General features: G+C 42.5%; 1 protein-coding gene and 1 long non-coding RNA gene across 2 annotated transcripts in view; both read left to right on the top strand.

Annotated features, from left to right (window-relative positions):
- LOC126511568 (uncharacterized) overlaps nt 1-23268 on the top strand; it is an 857731-nt gene that overhangs the window by 41922 nt on the left and 792541 nt on the right. The window lies entirely within an intron of this gene.
- Nucleotides 21911-23268, top strand: part of Fhip1a (FHF complex subunit HOOK interacting protein 1A) — a 208212-nt gene continuing 206854 nt past the window's right edge. Inside the window, exon 1 of the mRNA XM_050158766.1 lies at nt 21911-22224. The gene's annotated coding sequence lies outside the window, so the exon portion shown is untranslated. The remainder of the gene's footprint in view (nt 22225-23268) is intronic.

Raw genomic sequence — 23268 nt, 5'->3', positions numbered from 1 at the left:
GATCCCAGACCTGCAGAGGCAGACAGCGGGATCCCAGGACACTGTAATCCCAGAGCTGCAGGGCGGACAGCGGGATCCCAGGACACTGTGATCCCAGACCTGCAGAGGCAGACAGCGGGATCCCAGGACACTGTAATCCCAGAGCTGCAGGGCAGACAGCGGGATCCCAGGACACTGTGATCCCAGACCTGCAGAGGCAGACAGCGGGATCCCAGGACACTGTAATCCCAGAGCTGCAGGGCAGACAGCGGGATCCCAGGACACTGTGATCCCAGAGCTGCAGAGGCAGACAGCAGGGTCCCAGGACACTGTGATCCCAGAGATGCAGGACAGACAGCAGGGTCCCAGGACACTGTGATCCCAGAGCTGCAGGGCAGACAGCGGGATCCCAGGACACTGTGATCCCAGAGATGCAGGACAGACAGCAGGGTCCCTGCTATTTGCTCCTCAGCTCTCTAGGTCAACTCTGACTTCAGCAAGACTGTCTCAAAAACTAAGGTGTCAGGCAACTGAGGAAAGACACTCTCTGTAGACCTCCAACTTCATGAATACGCACTGTGTGAAGACAAATACCAATCCCTCCATCAAACCGCGACAACAACAAAAGCAAAACCCAGATACCCAAACGATTTGAGATTCTAGTGTTATTGAAGTGTTTAGATGGTACATACTCACATACAATAAAATCTCTAAGTGATAGACTCGTTTTCTTCTTTATAGTGCTTTATAATTTTATAAAATAGGGAACAGAAACACTTTTATATTTAGGAGAAAAGTAATGAAGGAAATGCTCAAACAGGTGACTATCCAGTCTATCACATGAAGACAGGTCTCAGTGGAGGCTGTTCATGTTTACCGGACTGCTCCATGTTTGCTTATTGCTAGGTGTTGTGGAATATTTGTTTCACTATGCAAAGATGTGTTGCATTTGCTTAACTATGTAAAGATGGGTTGTTGTTTTGTCTTGCCTGCCAAAGGCACCTGGTTGGTTTAATAAAAAGCTGAATGGCCAATAGTGAGGGAGATGATGTTGGCAGGACTCCAGGGCAGGGAGAGTAAGTAGGAGGAGGAAGTTAGGCTTGAAAAGTAGAAAGAAAAAGAGATGCCAGGGAGACACCAGGGGTCAGCCAGATGCAGGGGAAGCTGGAAGGTAGGACATACAGAATGAAAGGCAAAAAGCCCTGAGGCAAAATGTAGATAAAGAGAAACAGGCTAAATTAGGTTAAAAGAACTGGTGGGGGAAAGCCTAAGCTAAGGCTGAACATTCATAATTCATAAGTTTCCATGTCTTTATTTGGGAGCCAAATACAGATAGGTTCTTCTAATATTGGCCAGGGATTGAGAAGTCAACTCACAAGACCTTGAACGACCACTTCAACAAATCAGTAATTAGTTATAATTATATATCATCATTAATTTTCTTCTGTATTTTTAATTTTTTTTCTGTAGGAAGCACACATGATTTATTTAAAACAATATTGGCTATTGAATTGTCATTTTTATTTTTCTTTAGCCTAGAGTAATCTTTGAATTTTTCTTTTTCTTTTCTATTATTATTATTATTATTATTATTATTATTATTATTATTTTGGTCTTTTGAGACTGTGTTTCTCAGCAGCTTTGGAGCCTGTCCCGGAACTCGCTCTTGTAGACACATTCTTTATCCTCAGCATTGCCTTTATGAAGAGATCATGTGAGACATCTTGGGGTGCCCTGCCCTCTAAATTTGCCTGATTATTTCTTGAGGTGCCCTTAAATCTGTTCTACACCAGATGCATTTCCTGGAAACGGGAAGTCAATCCTTAGGCAGGTACAAATTCAGTTCACAGGTTTTTTTTGGCAGCCGTGAGTGCTGGGAAATGCTGCAGACGTCCCTTTTGTGCTATCAGGAGGCACATCAGGTTGTCTCCAGTTCAGGGTCAGTCCAGGGTCACTTGGTCCCGTGCCAGAAGAGGCTTGTCACCTCCTGGTGGACAGTAAGCAGAAAGACACATTTTAAAAATTACTTTTTTTTTTAATTTTTGAGATTATAATTTATCATTTCCCCTTCCCTTTTCTTTCCTCCAAACCCTCCCATATATCCCTCCTTGCCCTTTTTCAAATCCATGGCCTCTTTTTCTGTATTTTTGCTATATGCACATATGAGTACACATCTGTATTCCTAAACACCACTTGCTCAGTCGGTATAATGGTACCTGTATGCATGTTGCCATTTGGTGTAGGACAAGCAGTTGGTGTGCTCTTCCCCAGGGAAGCCCATCTCGCTCACGCTCAGCATCCTTGGTTGCCTACAGTTCTCTGTGTAGGGCTGAGGCCTGATGGTCTTTCTCTTGCCTGTGGTCCCTGTTCAGCTCACATTTGGGCAGCCATGTTGGTGAGATTTTATGGGCAGAGAATGTGACATCACTAAGAGACACAAGCTCAGGAAATCCTTGACCCTCTGGCTCTTACAATCTGAAATGTGTTCCCCACGGCTGGCATCTTGAGTCCTAACTGGTAATAAGAGGTGGGATACTTGTTACGTTGGTGAATCAATGTTGAGATGTGTTTACTAAAGGTCCGGTTTCCTTGGGGCCCCCTCTTTGTGTGGCACACTCTGTGAGTTTTGACAAATGGTGTAATCGCGTGTTCCCACCATTATAGTATCTTACTAACAAATGGTCAGATAGATCTGATTTATCAAACAATCTGTAGTATTGATTTTTGTATATTGATCTTACATCCGAAAACCCTGTTAAACCCATTTGTTAATTCTAGTGGCTTTCTTACGAACTCCACTCCGTTTTCTGCATAGCTGAGCACACTGTCTGCAGGTGAGAGCAGGTTTCCTCTGTTTCTGAATCTTGTAGCACGGCGGTTCTCAACCTTCCTAATGCTGCGACCCTTCAATGTAGTTCCTCAGGCTGTGGTGCCCCCCAACCATAAAATTATTTTGTTGATGTAATTTCATTATGGTAATTCATAAGTGTAACTTTGATAGTTCTGAACCACAATGTAAATGTCTGATGTGTAGAATATCCGGTATGTGACCCCCCCCCCCCCGTCCCCCAAAGGGGTCATGACCTACAGATACCAGACCAGTACTCTAGTATCATGTTGAAAGAAATGTTGGCATTAATGCTTTGCTTATGATATTTAGAGGGATACATTCAGTATTTCACACTTTTTTTTAAGTGTGTTTTCAGACAGGGTCTTACTATGTAGCTCAGGTTAGCCTTCAGCTTGTGAAGTCTCTGTTTCTGCATCCCGAGTGCTGGGATTATGTGTGAGTGCCACCACATCTGGCTTCAAAAGTTATTAATACATATTTGTGTTGAAATAGGGACGGCGGCAGGGCTGCGTCCCCGGCACCCGGCCGCCAGCATGGCTAGCTTATGCCCGAAATAATTACACGGAAACTGTATTCTTTTAAACACTGTCTGGCCCGGCTAGGTCCAGTTTCTTATTGGCTAGCTCTTACATATTGTTCTAACCCATTTCTAATANTCCCAGCATTCTCCTCTGGGGAAATGATGTGGGAGTGATTTCTTAATAATAAAGAAACTGCCTCAGCCCTCATAGGACAGAAAATTAGGTAGGCGGAGTAGACAGAAGAGAATTCTGGGAGAAAAAAGGTTAGAGGAGGAGTCGCCATGATGCTCCCACTCCAGACAGACGCAGGTTAAGATCCTCTCTGGTAAGCCAGCTCATGGGCTACACAGAATATTAGAAATGGGTTAGAACAATATGTAAGAGCTAGCCAATAAGAAACTGGAACTATCCGGGCCAGACAATGTTTAAAAAAATACAATTTCCGTGTAATTATTTCTGGACATAAGCTAGCCATGCGGGCGGCCGGGTGCAGGGGACGCAGCCCTGCCGCCGTCCCTATTTCAACATATTTGGCAGATGCTATACATTGAAGAGCAATAGATTCAGGAAGACGATGGTTTTGAAATTGGTAAGTCCTCACTACCCAGCTTGACAAAGCACTAATTTGTAAAGCTCTGCAATTGTCAAGTATTCCTGTTGTGTTCTGTGATGTGCTTTAGGTTTACACTGCATTCTGTCACACGAGATTTACAGGAGACACAGTAATCAAACTGGAAGAGATGACATTATAAAATGCTTAATTTTTGTGGCTTGATGAGTTATTCTTAACAAGATAAAATTTTTTAGTGTAATGATGAGTCACATGAATATCCAAAATGAGAATTTTTAAACTTTAGGAATAAGATTATTTCCAAAAATTTATTTTGAAGAAAACTCTCTTCCAAAGTATTGACTTTATCTAGGACTTCAGAAAATGTTTAAATAAAAGAAAAGCTAGCAAAATTTTTGTCAGTTAGTGAATACTTAGAGCCAAATTTTAAAAAGCAGCAAATGGAAAACCATCTCTTCCCGTGGTTCAGAGGGAATATGCTCTAATGCACTCTGCAGTCTATCAAACTCAATTACCTTGCAAATGATAAAATAATTATGTTTTCAAAAATGATGACAGAAATTACAGTCGGTGCTTCTGGAACACTAAACTCTGTTGGTTTTTTTTTAACACAGGTAAAAACTTAGTGAATGTTTTAGCAAGTTATTTCTTAATTTTTTTTTCCATCTAGGATGAATAGTTTATTTTATTTGTTCTTTTTGTTTGGTGCTGGGGACTAAACCACGGTCACGTGCATCTGGACAAACACTCTGGCACTGCTGAGCTACTCTCCAAGCCCCAGTGATGGATTTGTTTAAAAAATGCACTGTACGAACGGGAACAAGAATAGACATCAGACAGTGGGAAGACGGAGAAATGCGCCCGGAGGAAGAACACCCCTCTCCAGAGACATGCATTTCCTTACGCTGCCACGGTGGGGCAGTATAACGACAAAGCCACCCCTCAGTCATAAAGAAACAACACCCAACTCTTCAAAGACCAGGTAATGATCCCTAAGCCTCGAGAGGTAAATGAAAAATTGTTCCCGGGAGAAGTCTGTTCTCTTAACGATGAACGGGGAAATGAAACTGACCCTCGGCTAAGAGCAGGTGCAATTCATAGATTAGAAAGGTACGGCTGCAAGTCGTCATAAACAAATCCCATCAAGCGTGGAGCGCCTCAGATCCCGAATCAAACCCTGCTCTGTATTTTGAGTCATCCTGTTTTGATTCCTGCAGTTACCGCAGCCCATCAAACACGGGGACCGCGAGCAGGATGAATTGGACACCTGGCAGTTTTCTAGTTAGGCAGGTTTTACAGCCACCTTGACGGAAACTATCGGGACATTTCTACTTGACTTAAGAACGACTTCAAGGTTGAAATTTCCCATAAGGAAAAATAATTACTTACTACTGTATCAATTTAGAAATATGCCTGGGTTTAATGAAAACAAGCAAAGTCTGTTTACCCTGTGAGAAATGTGTTATGCCGCACAGAGTCCATACCAGCCTTCTACTTCTTTCAAATAAATACATCCAAACACAGCCATGAGTACGCTGGGCACAGCTAATTGCCTTCTTGGAGGGAAACTTTCATACACTTTGTTCACAAAACAATCTCAAAAGCTTTGATATGTGCTACAACACAGATGAAACTTGGGGACATTCTGCTAAGTGAAATAAACCAGTCACACAAGGATAAATATTATGTGGTTGAATCTACACTGGAGTCTTAGAGTAGTTCCTTTCATAGAGACAGGGTAGCATGGTGACTGCCAAGATCTGAGGGGAGGAGGAGATGAAGGGTTAGTGATCCAGAGATACAGAATTTCCGCTGAGGAAAAAGGAAAAGGTCTAGATTTGTAGGAGGTAACATTGTTAACAAAGCTCACAGAATGGTATACAGGAAGCTTAAATGAGGGGCCGTAAGATGATTCAGTGAGTAACATATTGTCCCTAAAATGTGAGAACCCAGGTTCACATCCACAGAATGATCTTATGAGCCAAGCATGGTAGCACAAATATCTGTTATCTCCGTGTTCCCATGGGAAGATGGGAAGTAAAGACAGAAGAATCTAGAAGCTCCTGAACCAATGAGTCCTGTGTTTGCAGCAGCAAACAGTGTGGGAGGCCTTCATGAGACAAGGTTATCCTCTAATGTCTACATGAGCACCATGACATACGTACACACTTGTGCATGCACACACGCACACACACACCACATACATAAAAGATCAAAAGAAGATTAATTGGTTAATTTTATGTTACATATACTTAACCACATTAAAAGCAGACAAAAAAATCATGCTGGCTACTATTCCCTTTTCTCATTATAAAATCAATATATATTTTTTTCATTGTAAAATGTATAATGGAAAAGGAACTAGAAGTACCATAGAGATTGCTGCTGCAGTTTTTATTCATTTTGTCATATGTAGTCTGGGAGAGAGACAATTTAGTTTACACCATGGCCTCTGAGACGAGGGAACTCCGTGCGAGTGAGAATATTGCTGATTAGTTTGACATTTCTTACTCCGCATTTCACCAGAGGACAAGCTAGCTGTCTCCAGGAAGGAAAGATAGCTCAGTTTCAAAGAATATAAGGGACTAACTGGGGACATCGCCTTGGGCTCCTGGGAGCCACTCTAGGTTCAAGTCTCTTGCCAACACTAAGGTGGCTCCCTTAACTAAGATATGTGCTTCCTTGCTCCCCATCCAACCTTCCTTTATCCCAATCTTCCTGTTTCCCCAACTTCCCCCAATCCTCCCCTTCTCACTTTTCTCTCCCCGTCCCCCCTTATCCCCAACCCACCCCACTCCCAAGGTCTCAGTTTTCTCCCCAGCAATTTTGTCTACTTCCCTTAGCCAAGAGGATAACTATATGTTTTTTCTTGGGTTCACCTTCTTATTTAGCTTCTTTAGGTTCACCAGGTATACACTCCGTGACCTTTATTAATGGCTAGACACCAATTATGAGTGAGTACATCCCATGTTCATCTTTTTGGGTCTGGGTTACCTCGCTCAAGATAGTGTTTTCTATTTCCATCCATAAGTGTGTAGTGAAAAAGTTATAGCTATTTTTTCCCCACTTAACCCAAGTGGACAATGGGAACCAAATGATCTGATGAGAACCAAGAGCTTGACTTAAAAATTTCAGAACGTTGGATATGGGAATAGGACAGTAGGTAGAAGCATACACACAAACCAAATATAGGCACTAAAGAAAAACATCTATTGTTCTGAGATTGTCACGTTAACCTTGGACTTGCCATGTCACTGAGGCTGACTCTGAGGTCTTAATCCTCCAGCCTCCCCTTCTCTGGTGCTAGGATTAGAGGTTATGGGCCACACGCCCAGTTTACAAAGTGCTGGGATTGAACCCCAATCTTTGTGCATGCCAGGCAAACACTTGACCAACCAAACTGCACCCTGTGTTTTCAACCATTATCTGGTAAACAGAAACAGCAATGTGAGTGGTTGATTTACCTACTAGAATTCTTTTAATTCAGAAGACATGTTCTTGATGTCAAAATAAGTGTTAAATATTTACAATTCCTATCACTAAGAATAGACAAAAAGGTGTAATGTCAAGTGAGCTACTGATTTTAACAATGTTTGCTTGATAAAATACTTGCACAGTTCAAGTCGAGAACCCTGCCAGGCCTACTGCTCCTCCTCCTTCCAGAGGCAGTGTGATGGTCAGTCTTCACCGTCATCTCGGTGGGATGTAGAATCGCCATGGAAACACACATCTTGATGTTGGTATGAGGAGGTTTCCAGAAATGTTTAACAGAGGATGGAAGACCAGCTCATAATGTAGGCAACACCATTCTATGGGCTGAGACAGAATACAAGGAGAACCATTTGCCTCTCTCGTGTGGCTGGCTGCCTGACACTATCAAAGCCATGCCTTCCCCACCATGATGGACTGTATCCTCTCAAACAGTGAGCCAAAACCAAATCTTTCCTTAAGATACTTTTGCCAGAGATTTGGTCTACTGAAATGAGAAAAGTAGCTACTACAGTCAGTCTCTTTGATGTCCACGAGTTTGCTGTGTGTCCTTTCAACAATTATTTCTGATATCTAACCTGGAGATAATTTTGTCATGGGGGGGTGCTATTCATGTCTATTGGGTAGAAGTCAAGAATGCTGCTAAACATCCCACAAAAAGCCCCATACCAAAGAGTTATCTAAAAATCATCTGACCTCAGATGTCAATAGCACCAAGGTTCAAAATCTCTGATCATAACTAGTGACTCTTCAATGATCATGACCATCAGCTGCACTGAGTTTTTACGTTTTGGTTGCAAAATTGTGTCTGATACACAGGATTATTAAAAGGCTAAGATTGGACTTTAATCCCAGCATTTGGGAGGCAGGGGCAGGTGTATTTCTATGAGTTCAAGGCCAGCCTAGGCTAGATAGGGAGACCCTGTCTCAAAAAGAAAAAAGTCTAAGGTAGTCTGAGAAAGTTTAGGCTTTGGACCTATGGCTCTTCATATTTACCCTTGAAGTTCTGACAACACAGGTGTAGCTTGTTGACATTTTAACATATTTATATTTAATATTAGAATAAAAACACACAATCCTTGTTGAGTTGCTCAAGAGGAACAAAGGGAAGGTGTTCAAGGGGGAAAAGGAGAGAAAGGAACTTAAGACCCCCATAGAGAGCTCACATACGGACTCCCCCACCCCCACATGTGGCCACCCATAAAAGGTGAGCAAGAAGAAAAGACAGACAAGGGAATGAATGATTTGAGACAGTGTAGGCCTTTATACGGTGGTGGTGGGGTCCTGCAGAGGAGGTCCATAAAAACCGGATCCCTGATTTTAAGTTTTGGTTGTTACATTGCATTTATTTTGGTTTTGGTTTTGTTTGTTTGTTTGTTTTTGGAGGCTGAAGCTAATGGGCCAAGCAGTGTTTAAAAGAAGACAGTTTTCATGTAATTATTTTGGGTAAAGCTAGCCGGTGGCGGGAAGCTGGGAGGCAGGACTCAGCCCGCTGCTCCTTCTACAAACAACAAGAACATCAACTGATGAAGGCGGCCTGCCACTTTAATCCACTACTGCTTTCTGAATCCTTAATTTCTAAACCACGACACCTGAGAAGTAGGCTCAGCAGAGTGTTAAGAGACCCTGACAATTGCAACATCTGCCGTCCTGCACTGATCAGTAAGAAGGGCCCAGTTCTTCTCCACGCAATGAATAAACAATGCTTCAAAAGTTGAAGGGATTGTGCCATAAGGTATGATTTTATCCCCCACATCCTCCTGACCTTCTAAGTGATGAATACATCCTCCAGTTTCTCAACAGCTTTTTGTGGGGACCATGCTTCCAGAACCATCAGGGTGCAGACTTTTCTAGAGTTCACTGAATCCTGAAGCACAGATTATTTTTTACTCTACAGGATAAATTTAATTATCTGTCAAAAATGTGTTGGTTATAATGGTTCTTTTTTTGATTAATAAGTGTGTTTGAAGTAAGTTAAAATGATTTAAAATCCATGCTCCAAAAATTCAATTCCTTTCCACCAGCCTAATATATTTATTATAATTTATCATTCTATTATAGGAGGGGTTTATTTATTTATTTATTTGTTATGTATGTGAACTCATGCATTTCTGGTTTTTATCTCTCCCACCCCTTTTTGGCGTCAGGGTCTTGTTATATTGTCCAGGGTCTTGAGAGCCAGGGCTTTAATGATACCTCTGCCCCCTTATATACATGTACTACTGTGCCTAGATTTTTATTCTGCTGTTTAAAAAACACATTTTAATGTTCAAGTTTATCCAGTGGTTAACCCTTTCAAGGTGGCTCCTGTTTCTTCTCGGTAGGCGTCTCAGTTTCTTTTCCTGTTGCTGTGATAGAAAATACCCTGAAAAGAAGCAACTGAAGGGAGAAAGGTTCATTTCAGTTTGTGGTGTGGGACGGTAGGGAAGTCAAGGCATTAGCAGCTAGTCACAATACATCCACTGTCAGAGGAAGACAGCAGTCAATGCAGGCATGCTGCTGCCAAGCTTGCTTTCCCCATTCGCATATAGTCCAGAATAGCAGACCTTTCTACCTCAACTAGTGTAATCCAAACAATCTTCTGCAGGCATGCTCAGTGAGCTATCATCTCCTGGATGGCTCTGGATTTTGTCAAGGTGATAATCAACTCTGACCATCACGGCACATTTCTATTATTTTGAATATTTCCTAAATTTTTGGATTGGAGGTATTTGGATTGAGTAGTCCAGGTTTATTTTGGGCCTTCCAAATGCCAGTCCAAAAGCATCCATTTCCCTAGCAAACTCTAAGTTCTTTTAAGTGGTGGGCATTACTTAGAACCCAAGATTGTGAGACCTAGGGTTCCTCATTGTCACTGTGTATGAGAGAAGACAATTATATCATGTTTCTAGTTTCCTTAATGGATAGTAGTGAATACATATGTGCATGTATGTACATGTCTGTAACTATCTTTCAAATATGTTTACACATGTATAAAAACATGAGTTGATATCTCATTCCTACAACTCTTAATACCTTGGGCTACTTTCTGGTGTTTGCTCCTTCCATTTTGGTAGATGCTTTCTCCAATCTCTTTGTTTATTCTCTCATTGCTTTGCTTACTGGTTCGATGTACCCAATCCTTAGCACATAGGGTATGCCCTGTGCCTTACCAGATCCATTTGCTGCAACAACCTTGTCTTGCATTCTTGTTGATATGACTTTGCATGGCTATTCTTCCTCTTTACATCGTGGTGTCCTCACGTTCGTGGATGATGCTTCTGAATGGGGGAGCTGTTGGTATTTCAGATAGTTACATTTTCTGTTATGTAGAAATCTGTTGTACACTGCAGGAGATTTCACACTCCTGTTCCCCACCACTAGTTGCCAAGACTGTTCCCAGCAACAGTGACAATGAAAATTACTCCTACCCATTTCTAAATTCTTCCTTAGTATTGAAAATGGACCAGCAGCTTCAGTGACATCTGGGAACTTGTTAGACATTTGAAAGGTAGGCTCCCTCCCAACTTAGAGAACCAGAAACTATGTTTTAACAAGATCTCAGGCGGTTTATGAATACACTAACATTTGAAACGCAAGGATGGGTTTCCCAGGAGAAACCCTTCATTTCTGGTGGAGGCATGTACAAAAATGTTCATGTTGGAGACATTGATCTTTGCGATGCAGATCCTCTTGTGATTGATAATCATTAACTTTGAGCATTGAGGCAAAATGAAGTTGGCAGCCACCACCGTACACAGTCAACTGAGAGAGAACAAGTCAAGAAGATCGCTTGGACCCTCAAGGCATCCTTGCCTGTGACCAGTTACATATATGGGTGTCAATAAGTTTGCCTTTGCTTGTTTGTTTGTTTAAACAGGTTTGTGTAGCATATCACTTGTATGTAATCCAAAGAACCTGAGAAGACAGAGTTGGCCTGGACTAATTTTACAAATGAGGCTAAAGAACGTGAACAGATATGGCCAAGTTGAGGTCTGTGAATGGATGGCCCACCTTCCAGGAGGCTGACACTTTTAACTTTTTTTTGACAAGTTTATGGAGTTAGAGAAGGCCAGAGACTCCAGCTTTTCACCTTTAGTATTGAATAACTTTGCCTATTTTCCTAATGCGCTAGTGGTAACATTCTAGATGAGAAAAAAAAAAAAAAGGGAATTACTGTTGCCAGCAAAGGGATAATTTTGACATACATACACATGTATATATGTATATGTTTGTTTATACAGTATATGTATATATGTGTGTATGTTTGTTCACATAATATATGTGACTTTTAGATTGAAGCAAAGCAAACATAGACTTGCCACCATAATGATTTTCTTCCTTTTAGATTTATAATCCAGGTCCCTTGTAATCCAGTCTGGTCTCAAACTTGCTACACTAAGACATCATCTTTAGTTTTGAAACCAGGTTTTCTCAGGTATCTTCTGTTATTTCTTATTGATTTTTTCATCACCTCCTAAAACCCAATTGTTATTTGACAGATGATGGCTTGTTTTGTGCATATTCTCTTAGAAGAGGTTTCAGCGTCATATTTGCTTTTATTTTCAACCGAGTGAGAAGTCCCCACTGAATGATTGCCAGTGTGGTTCTATAGATTTGTTTTAATATGAATCACCATCACCCTTCATATGGGTACAATTGATTGACATTTCTCTCTAAACTGCAACAGCGACTTTCTGAGTAGTGTCGCTGTTCCAAGTGTGTGCTGAGACCATGAGTTATGGAAGTGGGAATGGCTGAGGAAGTAAAGCCCATGACATAGAAGGAAGTCAGTTTTCTTAGGATAACCCATGGACTTGAACTATCCATGCCATCTTATCGTATGAGTAATCAAGAATTCACTGTGGCTAAAATTTTTGTTGAAATTTCTCCTTCAAAAGTTCTACACTGCTGCTTAATTTTAATCTCTCACTGTCTTTTTATGGAACCTCTTGAAACTAGCTCTAGGTCTCCTAGGTATCTGAGTTGAAAGTGTGGATGTGTGTCAGGATACGAGATTAGCCAGTGTGGCAGTGTGTCAGGATACGAGATTAGCCAGTGTGGATGTGTGTCAGGATACAAGATTAGCCAGTGTGTCAGTATGATGAGATACAAAGAAGACTCAGTCTGTGAGAACTTCAAAGACTCCTGGTAAGCATTCTTAGAACTCTGACAGGAGATAAAGCAAGACATCAAAGGAGGGGTGGATTACTCAGAGTTTATCACTGACCATTACAATGGGTGCCACCTGGGAAGAGAGAAGGCAAACCAAACCAAAGAGCTAGGCGTGGTTGATTGTGCCTATTACACTAGCTATTCCATGGGCTGAGGCAGGAGGATTACTTGAGACCAAGATACCTGCCTGGACAACATAGCAATATTTTGCCTGAAGAGGAAAACAATCTCAGATACCATGAAATCCTGAAAGAAAATGTTTAAATAAACAATTGAAAAACGGAGCAGCTCCTATAGGAGGAGCTAAGAGAGAGCTGGGAACGTAGACGTTTGCATCCACGGAGCAGAACAACCAAGAATGCCGCGGCACAGGAACAAAGCGGTCCAGGAAAGTGTAAGTGCAAACCTTTTTGTGACGGAGGGGGGAATAATCTGCCTTGGTATTCTGCGGTAATAGGTTCATCTTGAAAGCTTAGGAAGATAATTTAATTAGCCCCAGCCATTATTCAATCACTAGGAAATGTGCAAGTCTGCTTAGCTTTCTAAAGAGAAAATTGAGTCGGACTAACTTAAACCTTTTCCTTGATAATAGCGGGATGATTAGGGGAAAGGAATATCTACGCGTTCATTTAAGGCACTGGGTTTCTTCTTTTCCTGTGGACTGAAGAAAGGGTCTTGAAGACACCATGTGGGATAATGAATCAAATATTCATAAGGCTGTACTGCAAGTGAGAAAGAGGACCCGGGGCTTAGCAATTGTCATTCTACTAAGCTTGACACCACTGTTAATAGTATCTTTTCACAGGATATGCTTTCTTTTTTAAGATTTAAAAACTATTTATTATTATTACTGTTAGTGTGTGCGCGTGCATGTGTTTAAGAGATGGAAGTCAGGTCACCAGGTTTTCAAGGTTGGTGCTTGTACCTTCTGAGTTATCTTGCCTGTTCTTTATTAATCTTGATCTGTTAAAAAGCTCCTTAAATTGGGCAGGGTTGTGAATGCCAGCACTTGGGAGACAGAGGTAGGAGAATCTCTGATTTTGAGGTCGGCCTAGTCTACATATCGAGTTCCAGGATAGCTAGGGCTACATAGAGAGACCCTGTTTCAAAACCAAACACAACCAACCAACCAAACACATCAAGAACCAAAACAACAATAGCTAAAATTAATCCATCAAAATCTTGTTTAAATAACATTCTATTAGATCTTCCTGGGTTTAGCCCTGGCTAACTTTACTTCCCCTTTAAAAATTCCTTATAACTAAAATTTATTTCACTTTTTCTGTGTAAAGTGATTAAATAAAGATAGACATTTTATTTTCCTTGCTGGATTATGTTGGTAAAGATAGTTTAATGTTCATTTTATGGCTTTCTATAGGCCTAATTCAATGTTTGGTTGCTTCTTGACACGTATATAAAATATCAGAACACAGAAAGAAAGGAATCAATAAAGAAAGAAGGAAGAGAACAGATGCACACATGTGCACATACACAGGCAAACTCCGATTCTTTAGGCATGGACGTAATTATATGAGTGAACATACATGAAAGTTTTTATGCATTGAAGTAGACTGAGACAGTAAGCTAAGAACCACTTCCTTTCCGAAACCAACAGTGGCGGGCATTCAAAGAAGAACATTTCCATAACATCTGGAATTAGATACGTGGTGGAGAGGAGGTGTGAGAAGAGAGCTCAGAGAGAAAAAGGCTTTGCTTCATTTTAGACGCTGGCAAGGGAAAATCATGATCAATATAATCCTTCACCTGAAGAATAAAAACAAAATATATGTTTCAAACAAAGAGAAGAAAATTTGATCTGTCAAACATCAGGAAACAAAGAAAATATAGCAAAAATAAAATTTGAAAATGATGGCAAGGATACTTCAATACAGCAAAAGTTATAGTATATATAAGTAGATTAAATTTATAAATCACAAGAATGAGAATCTCAGGCTGTATTTTTAAAAATTAAATCGAGCAACATATTATTTGCACAAAAGGAATAAAATATAAAGAAATAGAAAAATAGAAAATGCTGACCTGGAACTTATTGTAAAGGGTTGTAACCTCAATAGTTGGGAAGCTGAGGTAGGGTCATAAGTTCAAGGCCTGCCTGGACTACAAAGTGAGTTCAAAACCAGTCTGGGCAACTCAATGAAATCTGTCTCAGAATAAACATCAAAAAGAGGCTTAGGAATATAGCTTAGTATGGTAGAATGCTTGCCTAGCATGAGAGGGGTCTGGGCTCAAAGTCTAGTAACACACACACACACACACACACGTTAAAAATGGCAAGATATAAAGATGAAGTAATTAATTAATTTTAAGAATCAGCTTGGAGTGATTCTAGTTTCATTTCTGTGGCCATGATAAAAAATACCCTGAGAGAAGCAACACAGAGGAGAAAGGGCTTATCTGGTTCACAGGTCCAGGTTCCAGATCACCATGGGACTGGAAATCACGGTGGCAGGAACTTGAAGCAGCTAGTCACATCCACAGTCAAGAGCAGAGAGCTCAGTGCCTCTCCATACATACAGAGGCCAGGACCAAAACTTGAGAATAGTTCTGCCTATGAGTGGGCTAGTCCAGGTGGGAGAATTAGCCTAGAAGAGGCTAGATAGAAATGGGCCAAGCAGTGTTTAAATGGATACAGTTTGTGTGTTGTTATTTCGGGCATGAGCTAGCCAGGCGGCCGGGGTGCTGGGGACGCAGCCCTGCTGCTCCTTATTTCAACAGAAGATTGATGAACTTTGCCTACTGTCTTTTAAAGTATCTAACTTTGCCTAGAAAACAATTACCACTCGATAGAGTACTCAGGGAACATTTGTATCATTTATGTGGTGGGTCACAAAAAACGCCTCAAAAAAAATTTCAAACATTGAACTGGAGAGATGGCTCAGTGGCTAAGAGGATTGGTTGTTCTTCCAGAGGACCAGAGTCCAATTTCCAGCACCCACACTGCAGCTTACAGATGTCTGTAACTCCAGTTCCAGGAAACCCAACAGCTTCACACAGACATACATGCAGGCAAAACACCAATGCATATAAAATAAAAATAAACAAAATTGAAAAAAAATTTGAAAATTAGGATTACTCAGATTATATTCTTTGGGGAAAGCACCAATTAGCAATAAAGGTAAAATTTAAAATACCTATCAATAAAAAATCACTAAAGTACCTAGGATTGAAAAGAAATCAAAAGAGAAGTTACAATAATTTTCTTTGATTATGTCTCTGTGGCAATTCCTTAAAACTTGGGTTAAAGGTGTTTTCTTTAAGTTCTGGCTGGGAACTCAGAAGCAAAAATCAACCCAGGCCTTCTATAATCTAGCATTTATGGTATTTTTGGATCACACAGTGTCAATCTTGGCTTGAAGTCAAGTGTGGAGTCAGGGGATTTATTGACTTATTTATTTAACATTTTAATCCTTCTACCTAGAGCCACGGTTCAGTTCAAAAAGGCGCTTACTTTCAATGCCATTCTACCGTGGCTTGGATAAAATCACATGTTAGAGACTGGTCTTCGGTGGGAGAGTATCAGAACCATTTAGACCTGGGCAGTAGTGGGAGGAAATTAGATCACAGGGGCACTGACCTTTGAAGGAAGTACTGTGGGTTTGTTGGGTAAATTCTTTCAAGAATGCTTTGTTACTGGTTGAGAAGCCAGCTGAGTCGGTAAAGTACTTGCTGCATCAGAACAAGGACTTGAATGCAGACATCATCCAGCATCTAGCATCCACTTAAAAAGCTTGGTGTGGCTGTGATCCTCTGCTGGAGACAACCTCTTTACAACTAGGAAGGACAGCTGAAGACTGATTGGGTGCAAAAAACAAAAATTATATCTACTAATATTTAAAACGGAGAAGGAAAGGGATCAGTCAATGTTTTCAAAAGCTAACTAACAATTAGAATTTTAAAAAGAGTTCACCTGGACATCCAGATAACTTATCAGCACAAATAAGTTGTATTTCTCTATATTAGAAAATGGCTGGGCATGGTGGCCCCCACTTTTAATCCTTGGAGGCAAAGGCAGGGAGGGGATTCTCTCTGTGAGTTCCATTCCAGGCCAGCCAAAGCTACATAGAAAGACCTTGTCTAAAAGGGAAAGGTGGGGGGGGGAAGCACAAAACTGGAAAATGGGGTTTTAATGTCCAGAAAAAAAAATCACACAATATCCAGAAATTTAGTAAAGAATTAAGAAGTAGGGAGTTGGTGATCCAGCTTAGGGCTAGTGTGTTGGCAGAGGAGGCCCAGGACCTAGGGTTTCATTTCCAATACCCCCACACCCACCAAGGTGTGTTTCTATTAAAGGACATTAAAAAACAGCCAAAAAAAACGAGGCAAAATACCACCACACTAACAGATGGGATGATTTAGATTTAAAATATTTAAATCCTATAAAATTAATTTACAGATCCAGTATAAGTCGAATAACAATTTGAGAGATTTTTGGAGTGAAACCAACGGAATGAACCTGAATTGTATCTGTCAAATATATATGAGGGTAATTTTAGGCAACAAAACAAAGCAATTGAAGTTTTTAAGCAAAGGAACAAAGTACGGAGCTAAACAGACCTGTGAATCCACGGGAGTTCGTTACTAGAGGCAGGATGCCACAAATCAGTGAAGAAACAGTGAATTATTTAGAACTTGATATTAGAAATAAGGAGAAAGATACAGCAGATTCCTTTGTCCTCTTATATAAGATAGGCTCTGAATATATTAAATATAAATGACAAATATACAAGAAAAGAAGAAAATACAGGACACCAGGAAAATATTTTTCTTTTTTTTTTTTTTCTTAAAGAAATGTTGTAGTCTGGGTTTTTGGGAAAACAAACTCAAAGACAGAGATTCACATCAGGATGGAACTTACCAGATCCTGGAACACAGACATATGGAGGCTAAAGGAAGCAAGATTGGTGGTACAGTCTTCACAGAGGATTCAGTCGATCCCCTAAAGGGCTCTGGAGCTGGCACAGCCCTAGCAGTGGGTGGGCAGGACTTTTATTACTGACATTGACCTGTGTTTGGAAGCAAGCGACCCAGAGGAAGAGGCCCAGTGGATCAGGTGCGATGCTGGAACTGAACTGCTAGCTTTATCCTGTTGATAATTACAAATATGCGTTATGGATGTGGGAGTACTTATATCTCTGTGAGACGCTGTTTTTAAACCTTTGGATACACACCCAGAATGAGATCATGGGATCATATAGTACTCTATTTTTAATATTGTGAAGAACTGCTACACGGTTTTACACAGAGCAATACTGTCTTACACGCTCACTAACCCTGATGGGTATGAGGGGGATAGCTCAGTGTTGTTATTCCTTTTTTAAAAGTAAAATTAATGCCAGGCATGGTGGCCCACACCTTTGAACCCAGCCCTTAGGAGGTGAGTTCAAGGGCAGCATGGCCTATATAGTAAGAGGCCAGCCAGAGAGAGAGAGAGAGAGAGAGAGACTTTGACCAGAATAAAACTGATTATCTTATTATAAAAGCAATACCATTCATTATAGAAGGTGAAGGAAGAAAGAAGATCATAATGAAGAAAACAAATATCTCTTGCACTCCCGCTGTTTTCAAGATGACTGCAGTTCACATTTCAGCTTGGAGCTCTTCAGAGTTTTTTTTTTTTTTTTTTTTTTTTTTTGACCATATACACCCAAGGCTAATGATACAATTTGACAAAAGGTCTCCTATTTCTTTATGAATATACCATGTACTGGGTTCCACCTGCCCCCGAGGGAAGGCACTTTGAACAACTTACATAACTATATTGCATCCTAAATGTACTTAAACATCATAAACCTGAGAGCATACTATTTGTTTAGAACAAAACTTACTTAGTTCCTATTGGATAGTTGTTTATACAGTTTTTATATGATCAAAGCCTGCTAATAACAATTGTACCTAAAATTTCCTATGTATTTACCATGGTTCCTTTTGATAAATTTCTAGAAATTGCCTTGGAAATGGAATGTTTAATGACTGCTTATTGTACAGTCTGAACTGTGTTTAGAAATGAAATACACAGTCACGATGCAGGGACGTAGATTGTTACTTCTTTCCAGAAAGAAAGTTGAAACACAAGACTGGAGTTTACTTGATTCGGGTCGGGAAGTTGAAAACTTGAATAGACAGCCTAGGCTATGGGGAATCACTTTCAAGCACAGGACAGGCGGATGTAGAAGAGTCTGAGAATAAATCTACCTTGCACAACTGGTGACGGGGAGCCTGACCACTTGATCATTTCCATAGGAGACAAAGTCATTCCAAAGCAACCTTCTCTTGAGTCAGAAAACCATTTCTTGACAGGATGATGATTATTCTAATAGGATGAAGAGCATTTGTGACTGAGCTCAATTCTAGAAGATAATTTCAATGTACATTTAATGTTTTCATGTCACTTTTGGTTCAATTTCAAGGCACCCAAGGCCACGCTTCTCTGTGCTACACTTTAGATGCCTTACACAGAGGCTATGACCTTTGTTACTTCTTCTTATGGACGTTTAGGTCTATAACGTAATGAGCACTTTGAATAAGAATGTGTGAAAGTGTGTGTTAATGGAGGAATGTTACTTCTCTCTTTTTACATTTAATTCGAGATTTCTAGTATTTAAAATAGAACAAATTTAGAAACACACGATACAACGTTAGGTACATTTACAAATGGGAGTAAAAGCAGAGAGTGAGGAATGACGCCTGACTTCTTCATTAAAGAAGTTTAATTTCAGTGTCTTAAGTACAATATGTAATACAGCCAAAGAAAGTATACAGCAATAAAACTGGGAAAGGAGAAATCCACTTTTAAAGGCTAACATTTTACTAATTGTGTTACTTGGCCTTTTATTACTGTAACAGAATACCTAGCTAGATCAACTTAAAAAGAGCAAAGGTTTATTTTGGCTCACAGTTGATTACCAGATTGTTGCTGTGGCCCTGTGGCCGCATAGCACCCCATCATGGACACTACCACATGTGAGAAATTGCTTACTTCATGATTTCTGAGACTGTAATGCTTTTGTTCCCCAATCCCTCAGAGAGTGCTTGGAATGCAAAAATTATCCGATAGTTGTTCGTTGAGTAAAGAAATGATCTGTACACATTCCAAGGGCAGAGCAGGCCTGTGACCAGCTGTGCAGAAAATCCTGGTCTCTGCTCTTAATCTCTATTCATACTACCTTGCCTTCCTCAGCTTATATTTACGAGCTTCTTCTATCTTCTTCCTCTTCCTCTTCCTCTTCTCCTCCTCCTGCTCCTGGTCCTCCACCTTCTCACCCCTCCTCCCTTTGCCTTCCTCATCTTATACTGAAGAGCCTCTTCTTTCTCTGCCTCCTTTATTTTGTTTTGTTTGTTTTTGAGACAGAATTTCTCTGTGTAGCTCTGGCTGTCCTGTCCTGGAACTTGCTTTGTAGACCAGGCTAGCCTTGAACTCAGAGATCTGCCTGTCTCTGCCTCTACAGTCCTAGAATTAAAGGCATACTGATGTGGGGTGTTCTTCTGTATATGCGTTGCTTTTATTGGTTGATAAATAAAGCTTTTTCAGCCAATGGCTTAGCAGAGTAAAACCAGGCAGGAAATTCTAACATACATCTATCTGTCTATCTATCTATCTATCTATCTATCTATCTATCTATCTATCTATCTATCTATCTATCTATCTATATCATCTATCTGTCGAGAGAGGAGGCACAGTCAGGGAGATGCCATCTAGCCGCCTAAGAAGTAAGAGGTAACAAACCACGAACCTCATGATAAAATACAAAATAATAGAAATGGGTTAGTTGACGATATAAGAGTTATATCAAATATGCCTGAGCTGTTGGCCAGAGCAGCTTTAATTCAGTAACCCAGAAAAGCAACACATATACAGAAGGACATCCTGCATCAGCATGCGACCGCACCGCCCAGCGAGGAGCCACTTATTAACCACAGGTGACAGAAAGTAGAAGCTGGTGATTTGGGCACAGTGGCGGTGGTGGCGAACAGGGAGGAGAGTGAGCATTAAGTTTACATTATCCAGTTGCTATGGGTGAAAGGAAATCTTGAAAATCCGAGCTATCCGATTTTGGTTATCTCCGGATGCCATTCATGTAGAACAAAGGAAGACACTTCCTCAGAATTGGGATTTGGTGAGGTGCCAGGAGGATGCTGCGGTGGAACACCACTACATCCGTTTTTGCTGACTGTGGTGTAGCCCCATCCGCTGGGAAGAAGGCTCACTTCAAGTTTCAGCCACACTGACCACAGGGCAATGCAATTGTCAAGATTGCTGCTAACCAAGATCCAGATTCCTCCTGGGATTTAAAGTCCAGAAAGCAGAGCCCGGACTAGCCAGCCAGTCCAAGCACGCAGGGGCGTGGGGACTGAAGGGGAGAGCTGGCTTGGAGTGCTGCGCCCAGTCCTTAGGCAAAGGTCGTCCCGGGTCGAGGGCTGGGCCCTGGCAGAGCATAAGGTACCACGCAGTGCCAAAGGGCCACCGCCTCCCTTCTGCTCTCCATTCCTCTGGGGAGTTCTGAGTTGCCAACTTGCATCCTTGCCACAAGACTGTCCACATTAAACAGCCCTCTTTGTTTTTTCTTTCTTTGGCTGGAGATGGGGGTGGCAATGGGGACAGTTGGTAGTGAATGAGCGATACACACCTGTGCAATACTCTCCAGGTTCCTATGGCTAAAATTACGCGTAAGGAAACTTAACTGCAAAAACCCAGCTACTCCTGCCCCCGTGCTGGGACCAAACGGCCTCCTGCTCATGCCAGAGGGTTTTTCCAGTTGACTAACAGGCGACCATGTTCATCTTTCGACTCAGCTCTCTTGGGACTGTCATGCTAAGGTTCAAATATCTAAGGAAAAAGGAGAACAAACGAAGGCAATCCGAGTGGGGCGGGCGCGCCCGGCTCCGCACTCTGAAAGTGGGAAATCCACGACGACCGCGCGTCGCGGTCTGCGGTTTCCTTTCGTTACGGAAACCCTAGACACCCGACGTGGGTGCCTGCCTGCTAGTCAGGCGTGGCGTGGGTGGGGAGCCGAGCCGCCAAGGGCGAGGTGTCCTCCGCTGCGTCCCAGTTCAAGTTTCGGTGGAAACTTTCTCTCGGCGGCTCCGCCTCCTTCACCTAGGAAACCCGTGCGCACCGTGGGCCCCGCAACCCGAGTCCCGGGAGCACCTGGCAGAGGCGGGGCTGGGCTGAGGGGCGTGGTCCAATGGGGGCGTGGCCTGGCGGTGGAGGCCTTGGGGGCGGGGCCTGCTGCCTGCTCCCCTGAGTCGCCCGGCAGGTTGTGCTCGGCCCCTGCCAGCGCGCCCCGCCCAGGCTCCTCGGAGGGTGCGGGTTGTGGGGCGGGATCGAGCCCGAGACCTGGCCGGCTTCGCCAAGGGCTGACGCGCCGGAGAAAAGTTGTGCCTTGACCTTCTCTCGCCTGGTGATTTGTCCCCCGGTCCCCAGGCTGAGTGGAAGCCAGGACTGGAGGTCACCGCGTCCAGACGCCTGAGGGCAACTGCCCGGGCGTCCGGAGTTGGGTGTTGGGCCCGGGAGAAGCCGACTCTGTCCCCGCGGCTAGTGCCCTGAGCCCTGGCAGCTCGGTTGTCCCCGGGATCTCCGCACAAACTTTCTGACTGTCGAGGGGACACCGCGTGGAGGGAGGATTCGTGGCCGCCCGTAGGTAAGAGATCTGCGCTTGAAATATTGCTTTTATTTTATTTTAGGATGTTGGAAAGGCGTCCTGAGAGCCTCCTTCCTGCATCCTGCTGGGCGACAGGGGCAGGGTTTTTTTTTGGGGGGGGGGGCGCAGGAAGGCTGGGACCTTCCCAGCTCAAAGCCCTGTGACTACTTGGGACGCTGCGGGCTCTTGCACGCGACGTTACTCATGGCTGACCCTGGGCAGAGAGGGCCAGCTTGTTTTGACGGAGGAAGATGTCATCAGGTTTTTCTCGCTCCCTCGGGCCGCAGTGCCTGGGTCTCCCAGGAGTAACTGGCAAAGGCAATGAGATCTGGATCTGTCTTCCTCGCCAAACCTCCTGGCGTTCACGAAATGGGAGGCGGTGCCTGCCTCTGGGCTTGCAGCGCTTTCCTGGTGTGAACCATTTACTGTCGGGTGACTGTTGCTTAATTTCATAGATTCTCTGATGAAACTGGACTCGAGCTGTGGTTCTCAGTGATTGTGTGGGTTCCCTGGCTTCAACAAAGCTCTCTTGTTAACAACACTCCTATGAGGTAGTAGACTAGCTATTGTTTTATTTCAAGCTTGGGTAGATGAGGTATTGGGTGGCCACAGCTGCTATGTTTGCTTGGAACTTTGGGAACCACGTGTGTGGGTCTGGAGAATTAAGTCTAGGTTGGCTGTAGCCTCCTGTGCTTGACTGATCAGCTGGCAACCATTCCACAGGTGCTGCAGCCCTAGCCATCCAGGTGCAGGGAATACCGCCCCGTCTCTCCTGGAGGGAAAGAGCCCCAAACTGAAGAAAAACAGCTCTCAGGAGGAGGAAGGGTGGGAAATGCAGGCAGACCAATTGCGCTTCCTTTACGTTGGACCAACTACTCTGTTGGCTGCTCCGGGAGGGTCCTGCTGTCAAGTTCATCTCATTAAGAAGTCAGCTGCTTTCAGTTAATAGCCATAGCAACTCTGGTGAAATTATATAGGCCATTGGAAAATAATTCCTGCTTAATCACCTTTATCCTGTCGATTAACAAGGGGGAAAATCCCCCC

This window comes from Alexandromys fortis, unplaced genomic scaffold (assembly GCF_014885135.2).
Source record: "Alexandromys fortis isolate MF-2015 unplaced genomic scaffold, M_Fortis_MF-2015_v1.1 scaffold_102, whole genome shotgun sequence".
Taxonomy (NCBI): domain Eukaryota; kingdom Metazoa; phylum Chordata; class Mammalia; order Rodentia; family Cricetidae; genus Alexandromys; species Alexandromys fortis.
This window is presented reverse-complemented; position numbering and strand designations above follow the sequence as displayed.